The sequence below is a fragment of the Pan paniscus genome, chromosome 1, assembly GCF_029289425.2.
Source record: "Pan paniscus chromosome 1, NHGRI_mPanPan1-v2.0_pri, whole genome shotgun sequence".
Lineage (NCBI taxonomy): Eukaryota > Metazoa > Chordata > Mammalia > Primates > Hominidae > Pan > Pan paniscus.
The window spans coordinates 70974485-71001667 of NC_073249.2; the positions used below are offsets into that span (position 1 = coordinate 70974485).

General features: G+C 40.0%; 1 protein-coding gene and 1 pseudogene across 9 annotated transcripts in view; one reads left to right on the top strand and one right to left on the bottom strand.

Moving 5' to 3' along the window:
* The window catches only part of RALGPS2 (Ral GEF with PH domain and SH3 binding motif 2), a 187106-nt gene that overhangs the window by 143160 nt on the left and 16763 nt on the right, over positions 1-27183 (bottom strand). The window lies entirely within an intron of this gene.
* On the top strand, positions 21030-22444 carry LOC103787120 (tyrosine-protein phosphatase non-receptor type 2-like; annotated as a pseudogene).

Below are 27183 nucleotides of genomic sequence, written 5' to 3' on the forward strand. Positions count from 1 at the left end.
CTGCACTTTCTCCCGGACAATGAGACGTGCAGCCAGGGCCAGCTTCATGACCTGAAACCAGTCTATGTATATCACTGCTGGGTACCCCAGCACGCTCTCCTAAGATCGTGGTGCAGCAGGGCCCTCTCCACTCCACCTCAGGCATAAATCCAGAAATCTGGAGCACCCACTTGCCTGGACCAGCAGCCTGGGCCACCCTACCCTTCATGGACATTGATCATAGTGCAGCAGGGCCCTCTCTGCTTCATACCCAGGCAGATCTCCAGGTATTCAGAGCATCCCTTTCCAAGGATCAGCAGGCTAAACCAACCTACACCCTTTCTATGCATAGATTATGGTGCAGTAGGGCCCTCTCTGCTGCACGCTTAGGCAGATCTCCAAGCATTTGGAGCACCTGCTTGCATGGACTAGCAGCCTGAGTCACCCCATCCTTCTTGTGCATGGTGGGTCCTCTCCACTTCATACCCAGGCAGATCTCCAGGCATTCAAAGCACTCACTTGCCTGCTTCAGCAGCCTGACCTGCTCCACCCTTCCTGGGTATATATCGTGGTGCAGCAGGGCCTCTCTGCTCTATGCCCAGGAAGACCTCCAGGCATTCAAAGCACTCATTTGCTGGGATTGGTAGCCTGAACAGCCCCACCTTTCCTGTGCAGAGATCCAGGTGCAGGGGTCCCCATCTCTGCTTCATATCCAGGCAGATCTCCAGGCATTTGGAGCACCTGCTCATCTGGAACAACAGCCTGAGCCACCCTACCATTCCTGTGCAGAGATCCTGGTGCATGGGTGGCTATCTCTGCTCCATGCCCAGGTCCCAGGCATATCTCCAAGCATCTGGAGCACCCACTCTCCTGGATTATGAGTTTAGGCCACTCCTATCTATGTGTAGAGAACTTGGGGTCAAGGAAGTTTCTCAGCTCCACACCTGGACACACTTCTGGGCATCTGGTGGCCACCCACTGGATTCTCCTTTGGCTTTGGTTCTTGTGCCTGCCACTGGGGGACCCGTAGGTGGACCTGCTTGGTCCAGCCCTGCCCACCTTCCACCCCTCCCAGCACCTCCCCAGGACTGAGGAGGGAGCACAGACCACTGTTTACTCCACAAATCAGCCCACTGCCTGAGGCAACAGAGAGCATCTCCCAGTAAACAAAGATCAAGTGTACACCCAGCCACTTTGGCCACAGCTAGCTCTTACCTGTAAGCGCCATCTACAGGCTGATAGGTAGAACTGCATATCCCAATTAAAAACCTGCCAACAGAAGTGCTTATGGTTACAGAAGCAAAGTCAAAAGACCCTACCCAGCATTCTCTATAGTCACACCCCCTAGGGAGTGGGGAAAGGGAAGGAGGAAAAAATAATATCACAGAAAAAGAAGGAAAAAATTCTACCTGCACAAAAATAATTACAAAAATTGAAGTGCCAATGTCTCCAGATGAGAAGTTACCAACACAAGGATTCTGCACCATGAAAAATCTGAATACAGTGACACCACCAAAGGATCACACAAGCTCTCCAGCAATGGTCCCTAACCAAAATGGAAACTCAGAAATGACAGAAAAAGAATTCAAAGCACCGACAAAAAGGAAGCTCAACAAGATCCAAGACAAGGTCGAATATCAACACAAAGAAACTTCTAAGGCAATCTAGGAAACAAAGGAAGAGATAAACATCTTAAAAAGAAATCAGGCCAGATACAGTAGCTCACATCTATAATCCCAGCACTTTAGGAGACTGAGGTGGGGGAATCGCTATGAGCCCAGGAGTTCGAGACAGCTTCTGGCCTATAGTTGTGCTCTGTGGGAACTCAGCTGGATGGCATGGCCTCCCGTTATCCTAGAAAGCACCTAGATGGCAGGGGGGGCATCCCCACCCACCTCTGCTACTGGTAGCCAGGCAAGCTGCACCTGCTACAGCTTCTAGTCCAGTGGTCCTACTTCAGCCTGAATCTGTTGAGAAGCACAGCCTCCCGTCTTCCTGGAAACACTCAGATGACAGAGTGGTCAACTCCACCCACTCCTGGCCTGGCCTCTTGTAGCCAGACAGGCCATATCTGCAACAGCTTCCAGCCCAGCAGTCCCACTTCTGCCTGAATTCCGTAGGCAGGCACAACCCTGTGATTCCTGGGGAGCACATGAACAGCAGAATAGGGCTTACCTGGCAAGGATACGGCCTTTGCATGAGGGAGCCCCATGGACCAGAACATCCAATAAAAGAAATGCAGGCATAGAGACAGTAAACAGAGGGGGCTCCTTCACAACCCAAGAGCAGACTAGACTCAAAGCCAGTCGACTGAACCCACCTTATACCATAATCAAACCTCCAAGGGCATCCAAGAAGATAAAAGCCAAAAAAAAAAAAAAAAAAAAGCCAAAGGACAGCAACTTCAGAGACTGAAGAAATATCAGCCCACATGGATGAGAAAGAACCAGTACAAAAAACTCAAAAGGCCAGACTGTCCTGTCTTAACTCCAACTACATTGGTTCCCCAGCAATTATTCATAACCTGGCTGAAATGACAGAAATAGAATTCAGAATATGTATAGGAATCAAGATAACTGACATTCAGGAAATAGTCAAGGCCCAATCAAAAAATTCTAAGAAGTACAATAAAACAATACAGGAGATAAAAGATGAAATGGTCATTTTAAGAAAGAACCAAACTAAGCTGAAGGAACTGAAAAACTCACTTCAAGAATTTCAGAAAACAATCACAAGTCTTAACAGCAAAATCAACCAAGATGAGAAAAGAATTTCAGAGCTCAAAGACCTGCTCTCCAAAATAACTCAGACAAAAACAAAAAAACAATAAATATGTGATTATGTAAAGAGACCAACTCTACGACTCATTGGCATCCCTGAAAGGGAGAAAAAGCAGGCAACTTGGAAAACATTTCAAGATATTATCCATGAAAATTTCCTCAACCTCACTAAAGAGGCCAACATTCAGATTTAGGAAATGCAGAGAACCCCTGAAAAATACTACACAAGAAGACCAACCCCAAGACACACAGTCATCCGATTCTCCAAGGTCAAAATGAAAGAAAAAATGTTAAAGACAGCCAGAGAGAGCAGGTAGGTCATCTAAAAAGGGAACCCCATCAGGCTAATGGCTGTACTTTGAGCCAAAAACCTACAAGCCTGAAGAGATTGTGGGCCTATGTATTGGTTAGTTCTCACACTGCTATAAAGACACACTGACTAGGTGCAGTGGCTCACACCTGTAATCCCAGCACTTTGAGAGGCTGAGGTGGGCAGATCACTTGATGTAAGGAGTTCAAGACCAGCCTGGCCAACACAGCGAAACCCCATCTCTACTAAAAATGCAAAAAAAAAAAAATTAGCCGGGTGTGGTAGCGGGCACCTGTAATCCCAGCTACTCGCGAGGCTGAGGTAGGAGAATCGCTTGAGCCCAGGAGGTGGTTGTGCAATGAGCTGAGACTGCACTGTTGCAGGAAGTCAGGGACCCCAAATGGAAGAATCGGCTGAAGCCATGGCCGAAGAACATAAATTGTGAAGATTTCATGGACGTTTATTAGTTCCCCAAATTAATACTTTTATAATTCTTACACCTGTCTTTACTGCAAACTCTGAACATAAATTGTGAAGATTTCATGGACACTTATCACTTCCCCAATCAATACTCTTGTGACTTCCTATGCCTGTCTTTACTTTAATCTCTTAATCCCGTCATCTTTGTAAGATGAGGATGAATGTTGCCTCAGGACCCTGTGATGACTGCATTAACTGCACAAATTGTTTAAACAATATGAAATCTGGGCACCTTGAAAAAAGAACAGGATAACAGCGATGTTCAGGGAACAAGGGAGATAACCTTAAAGTCTGGCTGCCTGTGGGCCGGGCAGAACAGAGCCTATTTCTCTTCTTTCAAAAGCAAATAGGAGAAGTATCGCTGAATTCTTTTTCTCAGCAAGCAACATCCCTGAGAAAGAGAATGCATTCCCAAAGGGAGATCTCTGAAATGGCCGCTTTGGGAATGTCTGTCTTTTATGGTTGTAGATAAGGGACGAAATAAGCCCCTGTCTCCCATAGCGCTCTCAGGCTTATTAGGAAAAGGAAATTCCCGCCTAATAAATTTTGGTCAGACCGGTTATCTGCTCTCAAACCCTGTCTCCTGATAAAATGTTATCAATGACAATGTGTGCCCGAAACTTCATTAACAATTTTAATTTCGCCCCGGTCCTGTGATCTCGCCCTGCCTCCATATGCCTTGTGATATTTTATTACCTTGTGAAGCATGTGATCTCTGTGACCCACACCTTATTCGTACACTCCCTCCCCTTTTGAAAATCACTAATAAAAACTTGCTGGTTTTGCGGCTTTGGGGGCATCACAGAACCTGCCGACATGTGAAGTCTCCCCTGGACACCCAGCTTTAAAATTTCTCTCTTCTGTACTCTTTCCCTTTATTTCTCAGACTGGCCGACATTTAGGGAAAATAGAAAAGGACCCACGTGAAATATTGGGGGCTGAAATTCCCCCGATACTGCACCACTGAACTCCAGCCTGGGCGACAGAGCAAGACTCTGTATTAAAAAAAAAAAAAAGACATACCTGAGACTGGGTAATTTATAAAGAAAAGTGGTTTAATCGGCTCTGGTTCTACAGGCTGCACAAGCTTCTGCTTCTGGGGAGGCCTCAGGACACTTACAATCATGGCAGAAGGCAAAGGGGAAGCAAGCATATCTTCACATGGCCAGCAGGAGAGAGAGAGCACAAAGTGGGGATCTGGTTGTTTTACACACTGTCCAACAACCAGATCTCGTAAGAACTCTATCATGAGACAGCACTAGCAGGATGGTGCTAAACCATTAGAAACCACCCCCATGATCCAATCACCTCCCACTAGGCCCCACCCCCAACACTGGCGATTACAATTCAACATGAAATTTGGGTGGGGACACAGAGCCAAACCATATCAGCCTATATTCAGCATTCTTAAAGAAAAAACTTTCCAACCAAGAACTTCATATCTAGCCAAACTAAGCTTCATAAGCGAAGAAGAAATAATATCTGTTTCAGAAAAGCAAATGCTAAGGGATTTCATTACACCAGATCTGCCTTACAAAAAGTCCTGAAGGGAGTGCTAAACATGGAAAGGAAAGACAGTTACTGGCCACTATAAAAATACACTTAAGTACACAGGCTAGTAACCCTATAAAGGCACCACACAAGTCTGCATGATAACCAGCTAGCAACATGACAAAAGGAAATAATCCACACATCGCAATACTTACCTTGAATGTAAATGGACTAAATGCTCCAATTAAAAGGCACAGAGTGGCAAACTGGATATAGAAGCAAGACCCAATTGTATGCTGTCTTCAAGACACCCATCTCAAATGCAATGGCACCCACAAGCTCCAAGTAAAAGGATGGAGAAAAATCTACCAAGCAAATGGAAAATAGAAAAAAGCAGAGGTTGCTACTCTAATTTCAGACAAAACGAACTTTAAACAAAGATTAAAATAAATAAATAAATAAAGGGCATTACATAATGGTAAAGGGCTCAGTTCAACAAGACCTAACTATTCTAAATATATACACACCCAAAACAGGAGCAGCCAGATCCATAAAGCAAGTTCTTAGAGACCTATGAAGAGACACAGACAAACACACAGTAATAGTGGGAGATTTCAACACCTCACTGACAACAGGCAGATCATTCAGGACCTGAACTCAACACTTGATCAAATAGACCTAACAGACATTTACAGAACACTCCACACAGACAAGAGAATATACATTCTTCTCATCTGAACAAGGCACATACTTTAAAATCAACCCACAATCGGACATAAAACAATCCTCATTAAATTAAAAAAAAAAAATCATACAAAGCACACTCTCATACCACAGTGTAGTAAAAATAGAAATCAATACTAAAGAAACTCAGTCAAAACTGTATAATTACATGAAAATTAAGCAATCTGTTCTGGAATGATTTCTGGGTAAATAATGAAATTAAGGCAGAAATCAAGAAATTATATGAAACTAATGAGAAGAAAGTACAAAGGTACAAAAATCAGTAGCACTCCTATACACCAACATCCAAACTGAGAGCCAAAGCAAAAATGTAATCCCATTCACCATAGCCGCAAAAAGAATTAAAAACCTAGAAATATAGCTAACTAGAGAGGTTTACTATCTTTACAATGAAGATTATAAAACACTGCTCAAAGAAACAGAGAGGACACAAACAAATGGAAAAGCATTCCATGTTCATGGCTAGGAAGACTCAATATTGTTTGGCCAATGGCCATGCTGCCCAAAGCAATCTAAAGATTCAATGGTATTCCTATCAAACTACCAATGACATTCTTCACAGGATTAGAAAAAACTGTTTTAAAATTCATGTGGAATGTCAAAAGAGCCCAAATAGTGAATGCAAGCCTAAGCAAAAATAACAAAGCAGGAAGCACCACATTACCCAACTTCAAACTATACCACAAGGCTACAGTAACCAAAACAGCATGACACTTCTACAAAAACAGGCACACAAACCAATGGAACTGAATAGAGAGCACAAAAATAAGGCCATACACCTACAATCTGATCTTTCACAAAGCTGACAAAAACAAGCAATGGGGAAAAGACTCCCTATTCAATAAATGGTGCTGGGATAAGTGGATAACCATATGCAGAAGACTAAAACTGGACCCCTTCCTTGTACCATATACAAATACAACAATCAACTCAAGATGGAGTAAAGACTTAAAGGTAAAACTTAAAACTATAAAAACCCTGGAATGATAACCTAGGAAATACCATTCTGGACATAGGCCCTGGCAAAGATATCATAACAAAGACTCCAAAAGCAACTGCAACAAAAACTGACAAATGAGACCCAATTAAACTAAGGAGCTTCTGCACAGTAAAAGAAACTATCAGAGTAATCAGATACCCTAGAGAATGGAAGAAAATATTTTCAAACTATGCAACTGAAAAATATCTAATATCCAGGATCTATAAGGAACTTAAACAAATTTACAAGCAAAAAACAACCCCACTGAAAAGTGGGCAAAGGACATGAACAGATACTTCTCAAAAGACCTAAATACGGGCAATAAGCATATGAAAAAATGCTCAACATTACTATCATTAGAGAAGTGCAAATCAAAACCATAATGAGATACCATCTCATACCAGTCAGAATGGCTATTATTAAAAAGTCAAGAAATAACAGATGCTGGCAAGGCTGCAGAGAACTGGAAATGTTTATGCGCTGCTGGTGGGAATGTAAATTCGTTCAGCCACTGTGGAAAGCAGCTTGGCAATTTCTCAGAGATCCCAAAGCAGAACTGCCATTCAACCCACAATCCCACTATTTAGTATATACCCAAAAGAATATAAATTGTTCCAACACAAAGACATATGCACATGTATGTTCACTGCAGCACTACTCGCAATTGCAAAGACATGGAATCAACCTAAATGCCCATTAACGGTAGACTGAATAAAGAAAATATGGCATATATACATCATGGAATACTACACAGTCATAAAAAAGAGTGACATCATGTCCTTTACAGCAACATGGATGGAGCTGGAGGCCATTATCCTAAGCGAACACAGGAACAGAAAACAAAATATTGCATGTTCTTCACTAATAAATGGGAGTTAAACACTGAGTACAGTGGGCACAAAGAGGGGAACAACTGACACCAGGGCCTACTTGAGGGTGGAGGGTGGAAGAAGAGTGAGGATTGAGAAACTACCTACTGGGTACTATGCTTATTACCTGGGCAATGAAACAAATCTATACATCAAACCCCTCAAAACACAACTGACCTACATAACAAATACCCCGGACCCTAAAATAAAATAAAATTTAAAAATCAATCAGAGCTTCTGGAACTAAAGAACTTAAATTTAAAAACAGGAGGTGAAGGCGGGTGGATCATTTGAGGTCAGGAGTTTGAGACCTGCCTGGCCAACATGTTGAGACCCCGTCTCTACTAAAAACACAAAAATTAGCCAGGTGTGATGGTGCGTGCCTGTAATCTCAGCTACTTGGGAGGCTGAGGCAGGAGAATCACTTGAACCTGGAAGGCGGAGGTTGCAGTGAGCCGAGATTACACCATTACACTCCAGCCCAGGCAAAAGAGCGAGACTCTGCCTAAAAAACAAACAAACAAACAAATAAAAACAATTAAAAGCTTTATCAATAAACTGAACCAAACAGAAGAAAGAATTTCAGAGCTTAGAGACGAGACTCTCAAACAAACCCAGTCACGCAAAAATAAAGCAAAAAGAATTTTTTTTTTTTTTTGAGACAGAGTCTCACTCAAGTCGCCCAGGCTGGAATGCAGTGGCTCGATCTCCGCTCACTGCAAGCTCTGTCTCCTGGGTTCACGCCATTCTCCTGCCTCAGCCTCCCGAATAGCTGGGACAGCAAAAAGAATTTTTTAAAACGAACAAAGTCAGGCCAGGTATGCTGGCTCATGTTTGTAATCCCAGCACTTTGGGAGGCCAAGGTGGGCAGATCACTTGAGGCCAGAAGATCGAGACCAGCCTGGCAAACGTGGCCGAAACCCCGTCTCTACTAAAAACACAAAAATTAGCCAGGCATGGTGGCACATACCTGTAATGTCAGCTACCTGGGAGGCTGAGCCACAAGAACCCCTTGAACCTGGGAGGCAAAGGTTGCGGTGAGCCAAGATTGTGCCATTGCACTCCAGCCTGGGTGACACAGCAAGACTCTCAAAAAAAAAAAAAAAAAAAAGAATAAAGTCTTGGAGAAATATGGGATTATGTAAACTGACCAAATCTACAAATTATTGGCACTCCTGAAAGAGACCGAGAAGAAGAAAACCACCTGGAAAATATATTTGAGAAAATAATTCAAGAAAATTTCCCTAATCTTGCTAAAGAGATAGATATCCAGGTATAAGAAATCCAGAGCACCTGTGAGACACTATGCAAAATGAACATCACCAAGGCATATCATCACCAGACTGTTGAAGGTCAATGCTAAGGAAATAATCTTAAAGACAAATAGAGAAAAAGGTCAGATCATGTATAAAGGGAACCACATCAGTCTAACAGCAGAGTTCTCAAGACACAGAGTGGCACACTGGATAAGAAAAACAAGACCCATCTGTCTGCTGTCTTCAAGAGACCCATCTCACATCTAATGACACCCATAGGCTCAAAGTAAAGAGCTGGAGAAAGATCATGCAAAGGGAACACAAAAAAGAGCAGGGGTTGCTATTCTTATATCACAGAAAACAGACTTTAAACCAACAACAGTAAAAAAAGACAAGGGCATTACAGAGTGATAAAATATTCAATTCAACAAGACTTAACTATCCTAAATATATACACACTCAAAATTAGAGCACCCAGATTTATAAAACAAGTACCTTTAAACCTAAGGAAAGACTTAGCCACACAAGTAGTAGTGGGAAACTTCAACATCCCCATGACAACGTTAGATCATTGAGGCAAAAACCTAACAAATTCTGGACTTAAATTTGACACAGACCAACTGGACCTAATAGACACCTACAGAATACTCCACCCATCAACCATACAATATGATCTGGAACATGACAAGGATGCCCACTACACTGTTATTCAACACAGTACTGGAAAGTCCTAGCTAGGGCAATCAGACAAAAGAAATAAAAAACATTCAAATTGGAAAGGAAAAAGGAAAACTATCCTTGTTTACAGACAATATTATCTTATTTTTGGAAAAACCTAAAGACTCCACCAAAAAACTATTAGGACTGATAAACATTCAGTAAAGTTGCAGGGTATAAAATGAACATACAAAAATCAGTAGCATTTCTGTATGCTAACAGTGAACAATCTGAAAAAGCAATTTTAAAAAGTAATCCCATTTACAAGAACCACAAAAAAATTAAATACATATGAAGTAACTTAACCAAAAAAGTAAAAGATGTCTACAATGAAATTATAAAACACTGATGAAAGAAATTGAGGAGGATGCAAAAAAAAATGGATATTGCATATTAACGGACTCAAAGAATCAATATTTTTAACTTGTCTGCACTAACTAATCTACAGATTCAAGGCAATGCAATCCCTATCAACATACCAATAATAATCTTCATGGAAATAGAAAAAACAATCCTAAAATTTATATGGAACCACAGAAGACACAGAATAGCTAAAGCAATCTTGGGCAAAAAAAAAAAAAAAAAAAAAAAAAAAGAACAAAACTGAGGAATCCTATTACTTGACTTCAAATTATACTATAGAGTTACAGTAACCAAAACAGCATGTACTGGCATAAAAACATAGAAATAGACCAATTGAACAGAACAGAGAATCCAGAAACAAATCCACACACCTACAGTAAACTCATTTTCAACAAAGGTGCCAAGAACATTCATTGGCAATGGGAAAAGGACAGTCTCTTCAATAAACAGGGCTGGGAAAACTAGATATCCATGTATAGAAGAATGGAACTAGACCCCTAACTCTCACCTTATACAAAAATCAAACCAAAATGGATTACAGACTTAAATCGAAGACCTGAAACAATGAAACTACTACAAGAAAACACTTGGAAAACCCTCCAGAGCATTGGTCTGGGAGAAAATCTATTGAATAACACCCCACAAGCACAGGCAACCAAAGCAAAAATGGACAAATAGGATCACATCAAGTTAAAAAGCTTTTGCACAACAAAGGAAACAATCAACAAAGAGACGACTTACAGAATGGAAGAAAATATTTGCAGCCTACCCATCTGAGAAGGGATTAATAACCAGAACATATAAGGAGCTCAAACAACTCTACAGGAAAAAAAAAATCTAATACTCTGATTTTTTAAATGGGCAAAAGATCTGAATAGACATTTCTCCAAAGAAAACATATAACTGGTAAAGAGGCATATGAAAAAGTTCTCAACATCACTGTAAGTGTCCATCAACAGATGAACGTATGGATAAAGAAAATATTATACATATACATCATGGAGTACTATTCAGCCATAAAAAGATTGAGATCCTGTCATTTACAACAACATGGATGGAACTGGAGGTCATGTTAAGTGAAATAAGCCAGACGCAGAAAGATAAACATTGTATGTTCTCACTTATTTGTGAGAGCTAAAAATCAAAACAATTGAACTCATGGAGACAGAGAGAAGGATGGTTACCAGAGGCTGAGAAGGGCAGTGGAGGGGATGAGGGCAGGGGGGTAGGAAGTGACAGATAATGGGTATAAAAAGCAGTTAGAAAGAATAAGACCTAGTATTTGATAGCATTACAGGGTGACTATAGTCAATAATAATTTAATTGTACATTTTAAAATAACTAAAAGAGTATAATTGGATTGCTTGTAACAAAGGATAAATGCTTGAGGGGATGAATAACCCATTTACCACGAGATGATTATTATGCACTGTATGCCTCTATCAAAGTATCTTGTACCACCTAAATATACACACCTACTATATACCCCCAAGAATTAAAAATTAAAAGAATCAATGAAACCAAAAGTTGGTTCTTTGAAAGGTTATATGAGATTAACAGACCACCAGATAGATAAACTAAGAAGAAAGGAGATCCAAATAAGCAATCAGAATTGAAAAAAGTGACATTACAACCAATTCCACAGAAATACAAAAGATCCTCAAAGACTATTATGAACACCTGTACACACACAAACTAAAAAATCTAGAGAAAATGGATAAATTCCTGAAAAATCACAACCCCCCAAGATTGAATTAGAAAGAAACTGAAACCCTAAACACACCAATATCAAATTCCAAAATTGAATAAGTAATAAAATACCTACCAACCGAAAAAGGCCCTAGACCAGATGGATTCACAAATTCTACCAGACATACAAAGAAAAACTGGTAACAGTCTTCCTGAACCTACTCCAAAAAATCAAGGAGGGGGGGACTCCTCCCTAACTCATTCTATGAAGCCAGCATCACCTTGATACCAAAACCTGGCAAAAACACAACAAAACAAGTAAACTATAGGCCAAATAGCCTGTGGTAAGTAAACTATATGGCCAAATTAAAATGGCCATACTGCTCAAAGCAATCTGCAGATTCAATACTATTCCTATAAAGCTACAAACATTTTTCACAGAACCAGAAAAAAACTACTCTAAAATTCATATGGAACCAAAAAAGAACCTGAGTAGCCAAGGCAATTCTAAGCAAAAAGAACAAAGTGTGATGCATCACACTACCTGAGTTCAAACTATACCATAAGGCTACAGTAAGTAACCAAAACAGCACGGTTCTAGTACAAAACAGACATACAGACCAATGGAACAGAATGGAGAACCCAGAAATAAAGCCAACGGCTACAGCCATCTGATCCTGTATAAAGTTAACAAAAATGAGCAATGGGAAAAGTCTTTCTATTTAATAAATAGTGCTGGGATAGCTGGCTAGCCATATGCAGAACAATGAAATTATACCCCTACCTTTTACCATATACAAAAATTAACAAGATGGATTAAAGATTTAAATGTAAAACCTAAAATTATAAGAACCCTAGAAAAAAACCTAAGAAACACCATTCTGGACATGTGCCTTGGGAAATAACTTATGACTAAGTCCTCAAAAGCAAATGTAACAAAAACAAAAATTGACAAGTGGGACCTAATTAAAGAGCTCTTCCGCAAGAAAACAATCAACAGGGTCAACAGACAACCTATAGAATGGGAGAAAATACTGACCAACTACGCATCTGACAAAGGTCTAATATCCAAAATTTATAAGGAATGTAAACAATTGAACAAGCAAAAACAAAGGACAAAAGATACAAACAGACACTTCCCAAAAGAAGACATACAAGTGGCCAAGAAACATATAAAAATGTTCAACATCGCTAATCATTAGGGAAATGCAAATCAAAACCACAATCAGATATCATCTCACACCAGTGAGAATGGGTATTATTAAAAAGCCAAGAAATAAGAGATGTTGGAGGCTATGGAGAAAAGGGAAGGCTTACACACTGTTGGTGGGGATGTAAATAGTACAGCCACTGTGGAAAGCAGTTTGGAAATTTCTCATGTAACTTAAAATAGAACTACCATTTGACACAGCAACCCATTACTGGGTAAACTTTCAAGAGAAAATAAATTGTTCTTACCAAAAGACACACACACTCATATGTTCATCACAGCACTATTCACAATAGCAAAGACATATAAAATCAACCTAGGTACCCAACAATGGTGGACTGGATAAAGAAAATGTGGTCCATGTACACCATGGAATATTACGCAGCCATAAAAAAAGAATGAAATCATGTCCTTTGCAGCAACATGGATGCAGCTAGAGGCCATTATCCTAAGCAAATTAACACAGGAGCAGAAAACCAAATACTGCCATGTTCTCACTTATAAGTGGGAGCTAATCAATGGGTATTTGTGGACATAAAGATGGCAATGATACTGGACACCACCAGCAGGAGGAGTGAGGGAAAGGGGGAAGGGTTGAAAAACTAACTACTAGGTAACATGCTCACTACCAAGGTGATGGGATCAATCATACCCCAAACCTCAGCATAACACAATATACCCAGGTAACAAATCTACTACACATGTACCCGATGAATCTAAAATAAAAACTGAAATTATAAAAGAAAAAAAATCACACATGCATTGGAAAAAAATAAAAAGAAAAAAGGAAATGTGACAAAATGTTAAAAACTGGTGAACTGGCCGGGCACTTTGGCTCATGCCTGTAATCTCAGCACTTTAGGAGGCCAAGACAGGCACATCACCTGAGGTCAGGAGTTCAAGACCAGCCTGGCCAACATGGTGAAACCCTGTCTCTACTAAAAACACAAAAATCAGCCAGGCATGGTGGCATATGCCTGTAGTTCCAGCTACTCGGGAGGCTGAGGCAGGATAATCACTTGAATCTGGGAGGCAGAAGTTGCAGTGAACTGAGATTGCACCACTGCACTCCAGCCTGGGCAACAGAGTGAGACTTCGTCTCAAAACAATCAAACAAACAAACAAACAAACAAAAACTGGTAAATTTAGTAGAAGGTATATAGGAGTTCTCTATTTTAAATAATTTTATATGTCAACTTGACTGAACCACAGGATGCCCAGACATTTGGTCAAACACTCTTCTGGGTGTGTCTTTGAGGGTATTTCTGGATGAGATAAAAACCTGGATTAGTAGACTGAGTAAGGCAGATTGCCCACCCAATGTGGCAGACCTCATCTGTTGAGGGTATGAATAGAACAAAAAGGCTGTAAGAGGGAACTCTGCCTGCCTGAGTGCTTTAACTGAACATTGGTGTTTTCCTCCCTTTGGACTCAAGACTGAAACAACAAAACTCTTCTCAGGTCTAGAACCTGCCAGCTTTTGGACTAGAACTTATACCACCGGCCCTCCTGCTTTTCAGGCCTTCACACTCAGTCAGGAATTACATATTAACTGTTTTGGGTATCCAGCTTACCAATGGCATATCTTGGGACTTCTCAGCTTCTAGGATCATGTGAGCCAATTCCTTGTAATATATACTATATAAGAAATTATATAGTGTATGTAATTATATAAGGATTATATATATAATAAAATATATATACACATCCTATTCATTCTGTTTCTCTGGAGAACTCTAATACACTGTAAATTCTCCCAAATTATACAGAAGCTCAACTTAAAAACCTTCAACCTGCAGGCTGGGGCACGGTGGCTCACACCTGTAATCCCAGCACTTTGGGAGGCCGAGGCGGGCGGATCACGAGGTCAGGATATCAAGACCATACTGGCTAACACAGTGAAACCCCGTCTCTATTAAAAATTAGCCGGGCGTGGTGGCGGGCGCCTGTAGTCCCAACTACTCGGGAGGCTGAGGCAGGAGAATGGCGTGAACCCAGGAGGTGGAGCTTGCAGTGAGTCAAGATTGCGCCATCACACTCCAGCCTGGGCGACAGAGTGAGACTCCATCTCAAAAAAAAAAAAAACCTTCAACCTGCAAATTTTCATAGAAACCAACAAAGCTATACATCCAATACACAGTACAACTCTAATGCAGGTACTGTTACAACTGAAGTGTTTTACGGTTTTTTCTTCCTGCTTAAAGCACTTGGTACATAAGTATCTCTAACTCGATTCCATAATAAGACAGAGACGCTTGGTCTCAAACATTTTTGTTTGAGTATTACGGTGAACATTACGCTACAACATAAATTTTAAAAGAGAAAGTACAACTGTTACCACCAACAGATGGCGTTAGTGATCACTTGTGTAGCATCAATCTGGACTTGAGACAAAATGAGCTGAGGAACAGCTTTTTGGACCTAAGCTCATATATCCATAAATTTTTGCCTCGTGCTAATAATACAGATGAATATTATTTAGGAGATGGAAGATATTTTAGAGATCTCAACTTAGGGTGCATTTCAAACCCCCAGGTCTTCTCTAATTTTAATATTTGACTCGTCTCAGGGCCCATGTCCCACCCCCAAATACCACAGAGAATCATGGCTGTAGGAATTCATTGTAAAGTGATGAGAAAGTGTTGTATCTTTCAAATGCATAAGAATGAAAGAATACGAAGGCAGAAAAAAAAGGACAAATTTGCTAACCCACTGCTTTGTTCCAATCCTGATTTTACATAAGACAACATCAATCCAATGCCAAGGTCATGTGATCTTGCCAAGTCCACATAACCAATATGGCACATTCAGTGCCTCGTATTCAGTGGACTGCCAGTAGTTCAAGTACAGTACAGAGGGCAAATGTAAACAGAGGTGGGAAGCATCAGGAACTGAGTCTGAAGAAATAAAGGGCAATGTTTGTCACAATAATAGAAAAGCCTGGACTGTACACAATGAAAAGGCAGAGTCCATATTAATGAACTATTAAATTGTATCTTACAAATTCCATTCAGGATACATACATAAACAGAAAAAGAGAGAGAGAAAGACCATACTGAATTCAGAAGTCTCAACAAATGGATACCTAAGCAATGACTTCACCTACAACAGACCCTTGGTATCAGTTTATTAAGTATTTTTTCCAAGGCAACTTGAAAGATTTCCAAATTGGAGAATATTACTATGGCATATAAAACATTAAAGTATAACTATTTTTTTAACTCCTTCAGACCTTTAATGATTCTAAGAAGATTGAAATAATTTATACTTATTCACATTACTATATAAACTGTAAAGGTGACTCATATGCACCATGAATTTAAGCCATCACGAAATGTTACATTTTACTCTTTAATTTACTCTTAATTCTTCCTTCTACAGCTATTGCTTTTTGCTTCTCTTTGATAACCAGCAGTAGGAGTAGCTGCAGGAAGATAGTGCTGGCAACAAAAGCTACTACGGCCAGGCAACATGGCTCACACCTGTATCTCAGCACTTTGGGAGAGGGAAGTGAGAGGGCCACTTGAGCCCAGGAGTTTGAGACCAGCCTAGGCAACAAAGTGAGACCCCCCCACAACCAATCTCTACAAAAAAAAAAAATTAAAAATTAGCTGGGCATGGTGGTTCATGCCTATAGTCCCATAGTCCCAGCTACCTGGAAGGCTGGGGTGAGAGAATTGCTTCAGCTTGGGAGGTCAAGGCTGCAGTGGGCCAAGACTGTGCCACTGCACACCAGCCTGGGCAACAGAGTGACACCCTGTCTCAGAAAAAAAAAAAAAAAAAATTACTACACAAATAGTAGAGATTAGCAAATCAAACTGAGATTTACCTACTAGGTAGCAGACTAGGACCAATCTGGGCTCAGTAAATTACAAATTGTCATATGCCACGCATCCTCCCTGTCATTCATGGGATGGAATAGTGAGAACCCACAATTACAAGTGTTAATTTGTGAAAGCCAGGAATCTATTCTATCAGCAACTGACTAGGAAAAAAACGTTTTTTGCTCTAATAGTAAAGATCCCTCTGGTCTTTTAAAAGTAACAACACCTATAACAACATAAATATTTGCATAGTGACTTGTAGCTTACCCACATACTTTAATTTCACCAGAAGGATTTCAAGAAATGTTCTAGTAAATTTATGACCTAGTTTTTCATCAGAACATTTTTATTAAGAACTGAGAGTACTAGGTCTCTGAAGATACACTTACTCCTTCCTGCATAAGTTCCGGAGGCCACCCAATGACCAGAAGAAGGGAATTTCCTGTATAAGTATTGAGGTGTTACAGAGATTGAAACACTGTTCTTCATTTATTCTAATGCTCCTCTAAGATAAATATTATTATTTATCAATAATGTAATCAATTTAAGAAATTGATAACCAGTTTAGAAAAGGAGGCTTAAAGAGGTTCAGAAGGTTATGGAATAGTGTTCTCTCTCAAGAAGAGCAAATAAAGCTTTCCAAGAAAACTTCCTTCCATCTTCCTCCCCACTCTGAAAAAAGGTGTCCCTATTTGTTTCATTTGCTAGAATTCCTTCGTATTTACTTCTGTCTGCCAAGGAAGAGATGTCAGGAATATCTTCACAGAGAATCTGGTATCTGAGATGAGTCTTAACAAGTAGAAAATGGGCATATGGAAGGGAAATTTATGGTAAGGGCAATCCTGGCACGAGGAAATGCTATTTGCAAAGCCACAAGAACGGAAGAAATTGCCATAACGGAGGAATGTTGGTTCTTTGTAGAAAAAAGCATAAGGGTTTTGGGGGGGAGGGACATGGGGTGTGTGTGTCTGTGTGTGTGAACATGGAAGATAAATTACAAAGACTCTAGCCAGCTCATGAAGCACTTACAACAGCATGGAAATAAATGTACTTTAATGTAAATCAAGATTTCCTAACTAAGACATGAATAAAACTTTAGGGCCATACATTGCCCAATTCCCCCCAAAGTATGAATACTGTGTACATGAACACACCCAAAAATAAACTCATTTTCCTGGATCCATAGCTATTAGTGATTTTCAAAGGGACTCAGGAATAAAAAGCAGTTAAGAACCACTGTTCTGGGTGACTGGGAGTCCCTGTATAATTATAGACAGAGAAATGTACCACAATACTTTTATTTTAGAAAGGTAGCTTAGGTAACATATGCGGACATTTGACGAATTTGAGAACCTTAAATGCAGAAGGAGCAATAAGAAGGTTATTATCCTACTGCAGCCAAGAAATTATAAATACGAACATCAAAAAACCTAATTCCAGAGACTTTTCAAAGTAAAAGTGCCTGAATTCATCAACCAGCTACATGCAGACTGTGAGAGAGAAAAAAGCTAAGGTTGCCTTATTCTACTTCTTAAAGTTCACGTCATTCACTTATTACATACCATCATCAGTAAAAGCCATTAAACACAGCACAGCAGCTGCAAGTGATAGGGTGCCACTTTGTTTTATTTGCAATGAGCCACCACTGGAAAATTAAGCACAAAATATCAAATATCCCAAAGAGGAAATACTGGTGGCCTAGAGCAGGGTTTGGCAAACTGGCCCACAAGCTAAATCCAGCACCATTTTTGTAAATAAAATTTTAATAGAACACAGCCACTCATCCATTTATGTGTTGTCTATGGCTGCTTTCACACTCCAAAAGCAGAACTGAATAGCTGCAACAGAGACTTGCATGGCCTGCAAAGCGTAGATTTTAATTTACTTTTTGGGCCTTTAGAGAAGGTTTGCCAACCTCTCGCCTAGAACAAAAATGGATAGATTCTACTTCAGAAAGTACTGTTTTTTTGTTTGTTTTCTTGAGACAGAGTCTCACTCTGTCACCAAGGCTGGCCAACAGTGGCGTGATACTGGCTCACTGCAACCTCAACCTCCCAGGCTCCAGAGATCCTCCCACCTCAGCCCTCCAAGTAGCTGGGACAACAGGTGTGCGCCACCATGCCTGGCTAATTTGTGTGTGTGTGTTGTTGTTGTTGTTTTTGTAGAGATGGGGTTTTGCCACACTGACCAGGCTGGTCTTGAACTCCTGAGCTCAGGCAATCTGCTTGCCTCAGCCTTCCAAAGTGCTGGAATTACAAGCGTGAGCCACAGCACCCAGCCAGAAAGCACTGCTTTAGTGCAACAGATGTGAGTAATATGCAAAGTAAGGCACTCTCTACCTCTGTGCATGGATCAAATCCAGCCATGTAGCCATCAGCCTTCTGGAGCAGCTGTAGATAACTCTGCAATAGCAGCAAGCTACTTCTAAGATCCTCATCAAATTGAATTTACAAAATCCCAAGTATTACTCCGTTTAGAAAAATACTACTCCTCAAAAGCAACATATTAGGGGCCAACGTTTCAAACCAATCCAAATCATTGTCCTTCCCCTATTCTTCCATTCATATCTACCTTCTCTCTCCTCAAGGTTGTCTTTTAAAACGAAAAAGAAGAAAATGCTAAAGATCCAAGTGTTATTAGTAAACTGCTGAAAAACCAGGCTCACTGCAACCTCCGCCTCCTGGGTTCAAGCGATTCTCCTGCCTCAGCCTCCTGAGTAGCTGGGATTATAGGCACCCACCACCACGCCAGCTGATTTTTGTATTTTTAGTAAAGACAAGGATTCATCATGTTAGCCAGGCTGGTCTCAAACTCTGGACCTCAGGTGATTCATCCACCTTGGCCTCCCAAAGTGCTAGGATTATAGGCCTGAGCCACCACACCCAGCCTGCATGAATTAAAAAAACTTTTTTAAAACAGCTTTATTTGGTCCAAAAACAAAAGACAAATTTTAGTCTATTAATTACGTGACAGACTAAATGGGTTGTTGGTGGTGTGTACCTGTAAGTGAGAGGACAGCTTGAGCCCAGGAGTTCAAGACTAGCCTGGGCAACACAGCAAGACTCCGTCCACCTCAATGTTTAAAAAACAAAACAAACAAACAAAAAAACCTTTATATATAGGTTACACACAATAAATTACACATGTTCAAAGTACATATATAGTATACACCTATGAAAAATCAAGATAGGGAACATACTTAGTCACCCCCAAAGTGCCTGCCTTCTTTTTTTTTCTTTTTTTGAGACAGAGTCTCACTCTGTCACCCAGGTTGGAATGCAGTGGCGCAATCTCGGCTCACTGCAACCTCTGCCTCCTGTTCAAGCGATTCTGCTGCCTCAGCCTCCTGAGTAGCTAGGATTACAGGTGCCCGCCACCACAGCCAGCTAATTTTTGTCTTTTTAGTAGAGATGGGGTTTCACTATGTTGGCCAGGCTGGTCTCGAACTCCTGACCTCAGGTGATCCACCTGCCTCAGCCTCCCAAAGTGCTGGGATTACAGGCGTGAGCCACCGTGCCCAGCTAGTGCCTGCCTTCTTTTGCTCTGCATAATTATTTTGAGACCTCATCCCTGTTGTTGCGACTATCAATAAATAGTTCATTCCTTTATATTGCTAAGTAGTATAGTCACATCACAATTTGTTTATCCATTTTTTCCAGTTTGTGACTATCATAAATAAAGCTGCTGTGAACATTAGTACACAAGTCTTTTCAGTAGATACCTAGGAGTGGAGCTGCTGGTAGGTGTACGTTAACTTCTTTTTTTTTTTTTTTGAGACGGATTCTCACTCTGTTGCCCAGGCTGGAGTGCAGTAGCACAATCTTGGCTCACCACAACCTCCACCTCCCGGGTTCAAGGGATCATCTTGCCTCAGCCTCCCGAGTGGCTGGGATTACAGGCATATGCCATGATGCCCAGCTAATTTTTGTATTTTTAGCAGAGACAGGGTTTCACCATGTTGGCCAGGCTGGTCTCAAACTCCTGACCTCAAGTGATCCACCCGCCTCGGCCTCCCAAAGTGCTGGGATTACAGAAGTGAGACATTGTGCCCAGCCTGTATGTTAGCATTTTAAGAAACAACCAAACTGTCTCCTAAAGTAGTTGTACTGTTTTACAGTCCTAAAAGCAAAGTATAGAGTTCTAGTCTTTCACATCTTTGCGAACACTTGGTATGGTCAGTCTTTCAGATAGGTAGTGCTAGTTCACTGATTTTAATTCCCATTTATTTAGTAACTATTAACATTATGATTAATGTAATATAGGCTCTCCGCGGATCGTGCAGGGCCTGAGCCTCTCCGCTGGCACAGGCTCTGCTCGCACCAGCTCGCTCCTGCTGCCATGCCCACCACCATCAAGTGGGAGTTCAAGGAGTTGGATGCTCAGCATCGCTGGCAGCTGCTGTACTTGATGATCACAGTTGTGTTAAACTGCAAAATGCTGAGAATGATTATATTAATGCCAGCTTAGTTGACACAGAAGAGGACAAAGGAGTTACATCTTAACACAGGGTCCACTTCCTAACACATGCTGCCATTTCTGGCTTATGGTTTGGCAGCAGAAGACCAAAGCAGTTGTCATGCTGAACCGCATTATGGAGAAAGAATTGGTTAAATGTGCACAGTACTGGCCAACAGATGACCAAGAGATGCTGTTTAAAGAAACAGGATTCAGTGTGAAGCTCTTGTCAGAAGATGTGAAGTCGTATTATACAGTACATCTACCACAATTAGAAAATATCAATATGGTGAAACCAGAACAATATCTCACTTTCATTATACTACTTGGCCAGATTTTGGAGTCCCTCAATCACCAGCTTCATTTCTCAATTTCTTGTTTAAAGTGAGAGAATCTGGCTCCTTGAACCCTGACCATGGACCTGTGGTGATCCACCGTAGTGCAGGCACTGGACGCTCCAGCACCTTCTCTCTGGTAGACACTTGTCTTGTTTTGATGGAAAAAGGAGATGATATTAACATTAAACAAGTGTTACTGAACGTAAGAAAATTCCGAATGGGTCTTATCTCAGACCCCAGATCAACTGAGATTCTCATACATGGCTATAATAGAAGGAGCAAAATGTGTAAAGGGAGATTCTAGTATACAGAAACGATGGAAAGAACTTTCTAAGGAAGACTACCTCCTGCTTTTGATCATTCACCAAACAAAATAATGACTGAAAAATACAATAGGAACAGAATAGGTCTAGAAGAAGAAAAACTGACAGGTGACTGACACACAGGACTTTCCTCTAAAAGGCAAGATACAATAGAGGAGAACAATGAGAGTGTTCTACGGAAACGTATGTGAGGACAGAAAGGCCACCACAGCTCAGAAGGTGCAGCAGATGAAACAGAGGCTAAATGAGAATGAACGAAAAAGAAAAAGGCCAAGATTGAAAGACACCTAATATTCATGACTTGAGAATATTCTGCAGCTATAAATTTGGAACCATTGATGTGCAAAGCAAGACCTGAAGCCCACTCTGGAAACTTAAGTGAGGCTCGCTAACCCTCTAGATTGCCTCACAGTTGTTTGTTTACAAAGTAAACTTGACATCCAGGGAATGAAGAGCATCCACCAGCGTAAGACCTTGCAGAACCTTTAACTGGATGTTAAGTGTTTATAATGCATGTATGAAATGTAGAAAGATGTACAAGAAATAAATTAGGAGAGATTACTTTGTATTGTACTGCCATTCCTACTGTATTTTTATACTTTTTGGCAGCATTAAATATTTTTGTTAAATAAAAAAAGGACTAAACATCTTTTCATATACTTAGCGTATCTTCTGTGGTGAGGTATCTATCAAATATTTTGCAGATTTCAAAAAGTTGGATTGTTGGTGTTGAGAGTTCATTAGTATATATTCTATATACAAGACCTTAATCACATATTTGATTTGCAAGTATTTTCTGCCATCCTGCAGCCGGTCTTTTCATTCTCTTAAGAATTCTCTCTTCGGCCGGGTGTGGTGGCTCACACCTGTAATCCCAGCACTTTGGGAGTCTGAGGTGGGTGGATCACCTGAGGTCAGGAGGTCGAGACCAGCCTGGCCAACATAGTGAAACCCCATCTCTACTAAAAATACAAAAATTAGCCAGGTATGGTGGCACATGCCTGTAGTCCCAGCTACTTGGGAGGCTGAGGCAGGAGAATTGCTTGAACCTGGGACGTGAAAGTTGCAGTGAACCAAGATCACACCACTGCCTCTAGCCTGAGCGACAGAATGAATCTCAAAAAAAAAAAAAAAAAAAAAAGAAGAAGAAGAATTGAATTCTCTTTTGAATAGCACATTTTCAATTTGATAAAAAATCATTTTATCAATGTGCTATTTTAAGGATCATGCTTTTGGTGTTGTAACTAAAAATAATTTTGCTTGACTCAAGATAAAGATTTTGTCCTAATTTTGCCAAAAGTTTGTAATTTAAGTCTTGACCATTTAGGTCTTTGATTCATTTTGAGCTCATTTTCCCACACAGTGCAAGATACAGACTGAAGTTCATTTGTTTGCATTTGGATATCCATTTTGTGCCAGCATTATTTGTTGAATAGACTATCCTTTCTCTGCTGAACTGCCTTTGCACCTTGTCAAAATTCAGTTGTCCATTTATGTACTGGCTTACTTCTGGACTCTGTTCTATTCCATTGATCTATTTCACCATCCTTATACAAATACAACATTGTTTTGACTACTTCAGATTTATAATAAATTGTGATATCAGATAGCATTAGACCTCCAACTTTGTTCTTCTTTTTACAAAGCTGTTTTGGCTATTCTACGTCCTTTACATTTCCACATGAATTTTAGAATCAGCTTGCCAATTTCTATCCCCCCACCCCACCGCCAAAAAAGCAAGCCTGCTGGCATTTTGACTGGAATCACATTGATCAATTTAGGGATAATTGTCTTCTTAGCAACAATGAGTCTTCTCACCCATAAACAAAGAGTATCTCCCCACCTATCTAAGTCTTCTTTACTTACTTTCTATGATGCTGTGTAGTTAACAGTATTTCATATCTGATACTATTATCAATAGTACTGGTTTTATTACATTTCAATTTCCAACTGCTCATTGCTAAATAAATGCAATTGATATTTACAGACTGACTCTGTAATCCACAACTTTACTAAATTCACTTAGTCCCAGAAATTTTGCAAGTTCCATCAGATTTTCTACAGACAATCATGTCAACTACGAAGAAGATACTTTACTTCCTCCTTTCCAGTCTGGATGCCTTTTCCTTTCTTTTTTTTTTTTTTTTTTTTTTTTGGGATGGAGTCTCGCTCTGTCGCCCAGGCTGGAGTACAGTGGTGCGATCTCGGCTCACTGCACCCTCTGCCCTCCCAGTTTCAAGTGATCCTCCTGCCTCAGCCTCCTGAGTAGCTGGGATTACAGGCAGCTGCCACCATGCCACGCTAATTTTTTTTGTATTTTTAGTAGAGACGGGGTTTCACCATGTTGGCCAGGCTGGTCTCGAGCTCCTGACCTCAAGTGATCCACCCCTGCTCTCCAGCATCCCTAAGTGCTGGCATTACAGGCATGAGCCACCAAACCCAGCTTATTTCTTTTTCTTGACTGTATTGGCTGCAATGAACCTCCAGTACACTGTGAAACAGAAGTGGTGAGAGTAGCCATCTTTGTTTTGTTGCTGGTCTTAGGGAAAAAGCATTCAGTCTTTCACCATTAAATATGATACTATCTACAGTTTTTTCAGAGACATCCTTCACTGGGCTGAAGAATTTCCTTTCTAATCCTAGTTTTCTCAAAGTGACTACCCAGAATGAAGGTTAGATCATCAAATGCTTGCCTCCCCTGCCCCCAATTTTCTGAGATGATCATATAGTTTTTTTTACTTAATGTAGTGAATTACAACGATTGCTTTTTAAATGTTAAACCAACTTTGCATTCCTGAAATAAACCCCAGTTAATTATGATGTATTTTTTAATAAACTGTTACATTCAATTTACTAAAATATGGTTAGAACTTTTGTATGTATGCTCATGTGAGTTATTTCTGTGTAGTCTTCTTACCTCACAATGTCTGTCTAGTTTGAGTAAGAAGGTAATGCTGAGCTCACAAAATAAGTGAGGAAGTACTTCTTCCTCTACAATTTTCTGGAAGTGTTTGTATAGAACTGGTCTTAATTCTTCCTTAAACGTTTAACAGAATTTACTTGTGAAGTCATCTGGGTCTGAAGTTTTATTTCGGGTTTTTTTTTGGTGTGGAAATATTGTAATCACAAATTCAATTTCTTTAACAGATACAGGGTTATTTCAGGTTGTATATTCTTCTTGAGTGAAGTTTGGTAGTATGTGTCTGTCAAAAAATTTGTCCAATTCATCTCTGTTTTAAAATGTATAGGCATAAAGTTATTCACAGCATTCCTGTTATCCTTTTATATCTGTAGGCTCTGTAATGATGTCACTTCTGTCTTTCCTGATCTCAATCAGCACAGTTAGAGCTTTATCAATTTTATCGATGTTGCCACAGAACCAATTTTTTTAACTTAAATTAGTTCCATGGCAACATCGATAAAATCAATTTTCATTGATTTTTGTCTAATTAGTAGAAAGTTTAAAAACAATTTCCACACTGATCTTTATCATTTCCTTTACTGTAATTGCTTTCATTTGACATCAAAATCATTTTCATTGATTCTAATAAGTAGAAAGTTAAAAATAATATCCACACTGATCTTTAGTATACCCTTTCCTGTAATTACTTTAGTTTAATCTGCTCTTCCTCTAATGCCTGAAGGTAGAAATGGAAGTGAATGATTTGAGATCTTTCTTCTTTTCTTATGTAGGCATTCAGGGCTATAAATTCTTTCTGAGTTCTACTTCAATAGTATCCCACAAATTCTTTTTTCTTTATTTATTCTGTTAAGAGACAAGGTCTCACTCTGTTGCCCCATGTTGCCCCAAGCTACAGTGGCATAATCATAGCTCACTGGCCTCAAATTTCTGGGCTCAAGTGATTCTCCTTTCCAGTAGCTAGGACTATAGGGATGTGTCACCATGTCTGGCTAATTTTTTTAAAAAAATGTTTGTAAAGACAGGGTTTTGCTATGTTGCCCAAGCTGGCCTTGAACTCCTGGCCATAAGTGATCCTCCCACTTCAGACTCCCAAAGTGTTGGGATTACAGGCATGGGCCACCACAACCAGCCCCACAAATTCTGATATGTTGTTTTCATTTTGATTCAGTTCAAAAGACTTTATAATTTCCCTTTTGATCTCTTCCTTGAACCATAAATTATTTAAAATTGTGTTGTTTAGTTTCCAAAGACTAGATTTTCCCCCATTTTGTTAATAGTTTCAAGTTGAATTACACTGTGATCAGAGAACATATTTTGAAGGATCTCAACCCTTTTAAATTATTGAGACTTTTTTGTGGCCCAAAACATAGTCCATCATGAAAAATGTTCTGTAGACATTTGAGTAAACTGAGAATAATATGTTATTGTTGGGTGGAAATTCTGTAAATGTTAATTAAGTAAAATTGGTTGACAGTACTGTTCAAGTCTACTATATATCCCTATGATTTTCTGTCTGCTTGTTCTATCATTTACTGAGAGAAGAGTAAGTATCCAACACAAATTGTGGATATGACAATTTCTCCCTTGAATACGATCAGTTTTTGTTTCAAGTATTTTGAAATTCTGTTATTAGGGGCATAAATGTTTAGAACTATTACATCCTCTTGATTAACTGCCCTCTTTATCATTTTGTAATGACATCCTTTATCCCTGGAAATACTCTTTGCTTGGGTCTTGTCCAATATTAATATAGCCACATAATGCTCTTTTGACTATTGCAAGCATGGTGTATCTTTTTCCATCCTTTACTTTTAGCCTATTTGTGTCTTAATATTTAAAGTAGGTTTCTTGCAGGCAGGAGATGGTTAACTCTTGTTTTTTTAATCCAATCTCACCATTTCTGCTGCTGCTTTTTTTTTTTTTTTTTTTTTGACGGAATCTTGCTCTGTTGCCAGGCTGGAGTGCAGTGGCACGATCTCAGCTCACCGCCACCTCTGCCTCCCAGGTTCAAGCAATTCTCCTGCCTCAGCCTCCTGAGTAGCTGGGACTACAGGCGTGCATCACCATGCTCGGCTAATTTTTGTATTTTTGGTAGAGACAGGGTCTCAACATGTTGGCCAGGATGGTCTCGATCTCCTGACCTCATGATCCTCCCGCCTCGGCCTCCCAAAGTGCTGGGATTACGGGCGTGAGCCACCATGCCCAGCCCATTTCTGCTTCTTAAATGTGTTTAGGTCTTCTAGATTTTATGTGATTATTGATATGGTTAGGTTTAAGTCTATTATATTTTGCTATTTGCTTTACATTTGTCCCATTTTTTTCTCTTTTTATGCTTTCTTCTGAATAAGTAAGTATAGTTTCTAATTCCATTTTATCTCCTTTGTTGGCTTCTTAGCTACAACTCATTGTTTCACAGGATTGTGTTAAGATTTATAGTATTTAACTTTAACTTA